This window comes from Phoenix dactylifera, unplaced genomic scaffold (assembly GCF_009389715.1).
Source record: "Phoenix dactylifera cultivar Barhee BC4 unplaced genomic scaffold, palm_55x_up_171113_PBpolish2nd_filt_p 000705F, whole genome shotgun sequence".
Classification (NCBI taxonomy): Eukaryota; Viridiplantae; Streptophyta; class Magnoliopsida; order Arecales; family Arecaceae; genus Phoenix; species Phoenix dactylifera.
The window spans coordinates 74685-78052 of record NW_024068085.1 but is presented as its reverse complement, the minus strand read 5'-3'; the positions used below and the strand labels follow the sequence as shown (position 1 = coordinate 78052).

Genomic DNA, 3368 nt, shown 5'->3' with positions numbered 1-3368 from the left:
TTGTCTATCATAGAACACTCAACTTTTCCCGCGGGTTGGTCGTCCGCATTGAACACATTTAATTTTACCCCCGTTCATTACCCCCGTTCCACAATTGATGCGTGCATTGGTTGTTGCTAAAAAGGGGCGCCCAAGGATCACGGAGATTTGTTTCTTAGGATTAGGCTCATGTTCCATATCAAGGACGATGAAATCTACTGGAAAATAGAATTTGTCTACCTTGACAAGAACATCTTCAATTATCCCACGTGGTGTTTTTACAGATCGATCAGCCAATTGAAGAGATACCGAGGTTGGTTTTAACTCACCTAACCCAAGTTTCTCATAAACTGAATAAGGTAAAAGGTTGACACTTGCCCCTAGATCTAAGAGTGCTTGATCAATGAAATTATTTCCTAAGACAGGAGATGGTGGGAGCACCAGAATCTTTGAATTTCGGAGGGGTGTTGTGTTGGAGAATAGAACTCACTTGCTCAGTTAGGAAGACCTTTCTAGGCACATGTGTCCTAGATTTTCGCTTTTGGATGCACAGGTCTTTAAGAAATTTGGCATAGGAGGGAACTTGTCTAATAGCATCAAGAAGTGGAAGGTTGATCTTCACTTGTTTGAAAACCTCCATCATCTCCTCTAGTGAAGTTTCCTTTTTGCCAAAGGGAGAGGGTGAATTAAGAGCTTCAGGAAATGGGGCCTTTGGGATGTGAGTTTTGGCAGAAGGTGAACTAGCTGAAGAAGAAGAAGGTTTTAGATTTTTATTTGACACATATCTATCCTCTTCTTCATCTTTCTTATTGTTATCTTCCCCAATCTTATTGTCTACTACACGTCCACTCCTTAGGGTAGTCAAAGCATTGGCTTGTTCATGATGAATTGCGTTTAATTGATTTTCTTGAGCCATATATTGTCCCCTAGGATTACTTAGTGGTTGGCTTGGAAGCTTTCCTTCCTCTCGCTTGTTCAGTGCATTAGCTAGTTGCCCCATTTGGGATTCTAGCTTGGCGATGGATTGCGTGTGAGAGTGCACCAATTGTGTAATGGTTTCCAAACCTTGAAGGGCGTTCAACACTTTCTCCTCAAAGGCTGTGTTTCTTTGGGGTGGAGGAGGAGTGTGTTGAAATTGAATTGAGGGATGGTAGGGATGAATATTTTGTGGGGTTTGAAAATTTTGAGGATTTTGAAAATTTTGGGAATAGGGTTGGGCTGTGTTCGAAGCTTGCTGCTTCCAAAAAAAATTTGGATGATTTCTCCATCCCGGGTTATATATATTGGAAAATGGGTCAGTACCCGGTCTAGGCTGTGTTTGAGCAGCATTGATGTGTTCTTGCACGAGTTCGGAGAATTGGGGCACTGAAGGGCACTCATGAATAGGGTGGGATGGGCTAGAACAGATAGTACACACTTGTGCTTGGGAAGAGTTTATGTAATGCCCACCTATCATCAGTTGGTCAATCTTATGGGACAATGCATCTACCTTGTTAGACAGGTCCATAGAATGACTTATTTCACAAATGGTCCTTTTCTTTGAGAACTCAGGGGTGCTTGACGAGAACAGGAAGCATGGTGGAGGGAGTTTTCATTTAGATTTTCAAATAATTGCCATGCTTCATGCTCATTTTGAAGCATGAATGTCCCCCCGCATGCAGCATCGATCATCTGACGGTTTCGTTCAGTCAATCCGTCATAGAAACATTGCACTAGCTGCCACTTAGGTATTTGATGATGAGGGCATTTACGGATTAGGTTCCGAAATCTCTCCCAAGTTTCATGAAATTCTTCTCCCTCAGTTTGGGAGAAGCTTGTAATGGCACATCTAAACTGGTTCGTTCTTCCTATGGGAAAGTTTTTTTTAGGAATTCTTGTTGCATTTGATCCCAAGAACGAATCGAGTTGGCTTCTAAAGAATTCAGCCATTGTTTGGCTCTATCTTTAAGGAAGAAGGGGAATAATCTAAGTTTCAGAGCATCATCAGTGAAGTTCTGAATCTTGACAGTGGTGCAAATCTTAAGAAATTCATCTAGGTGTTTATATGGGTCTTCATTGGTGAGCCCATAAAAAGATGGGAGCATTTGGATCACACTAGACTTTATTTCATATTGTACCGCTGCTACCTCAGGTAATCGAATGCAAGATGGGGAAGTGTAAATGGTGGGAGTAAAGTACTCCCTCAAGAGTTTGGTTGTTCTTCAGCCATCTTAGGGGGTGGGAATGATTCTAAGGTTTTGATCTCAGCTCGAATATTTCTAAGGATCCGTTCTATTTCAGGATCAAAAGGTAATAGGTCACGTACTCTAGAACGACTCCCTTGCATACACTAGTACTTGATCAATCAAGCATGCAATAAAAGAAAAACACATAAATCCTTGTATTTGTCCTAAAATCACTAGACAGCTCCTAACTGGTTTGAAGAGGGCACCTAAGCCTCCAATCCGGTCTAATGAACCGAGTTGACCAGATAAGCTCCCAGGTAAGTGGAGGGGTCACGATGCGTTCGCAAAGGTCCCACTTAAAACCCACTTGTCTCGAACAGATGAACTGTCTTTCTTATAGGGACAAAGCTTGCCTAGACATCAACTAAGCCACAGAGCGAAATTGGTGCAACTTTCGGTGATCTTCGTCCTATTGAGCTCGAATGTCCCTAGGAGCCAACGTCTAATTGATTTTAATTAAAGTGACACTATGTGAGATTGAGTTCACCTAAGTTGGGCAAGAGTCCGGTGATGAAATTCGGCTCTTATCTTGTTGGGGTGATTGCCTTTACTATGTGCGGATTAATTTGTGTATGTGTATCAAGCATGCATTCACACTTTTGCTGAAATTAAAATCAAACAATCACCACAAAATTTTAAGCCAATAATTAATTTAAATAAGAAAGGTTTAGAGGTTACCAAAGGAAATTTTTCCAGCAATTTAAAATTTTTTTAGGCAAACCTCTAAAGCATTCCTTTTTGATAGCCCAGATCTCCTCTTCAATTCCTAATCAAATAAGACCAAAAGAAAAATTAAAAAAGAAAAAAAATAGGTAGAAGAGAAAAAGGAGATAAGAAAAGTAACAATAATAGAAAATAATTTTTTATTTTATTTTAGATATATATATGTTTTTTTGATTTTTTTAATTAACAATTATTTTTTAATGATAGAAAAAATAATTATGCTCGCAATCCCCGGCAACGGCGCCAAAAATTGATCGGTTCTTTCAATTTTAAAAGTAAACCACGTAATAGCACGTATCCTATAGGATAGTGATTACGGGTGTCGGTCCACAGGAATTGGAGACAAGTTATTTTTCTTTAATAATAAATCAAAAAGAAGAGTTGGCTAACTTAATTATACTGAATTAATCTATGAGTACGAATTGAAATTTATCAAAGTAA

The 3368-nt window shown here is 39.4% G+C and overlaps 1 non-coding gene across 1 annotated transcript; it reads left to right on the top strand.

The window, feature by feature from the left end:
- The first annotated feature begins 1708 nt into the window (after window positions 1-1708).
- Window positions 1709-1814, top strand: LOC120106956. The gene has a single exon (XR_005508933.1). It is a non-coding gene; the product is annotated as a small nucleolar RNA R71 (small nucleolar RNA).
- The last annotated feature ends 1554 nt before the right edge of the window (window positions 1815-3368 follow it).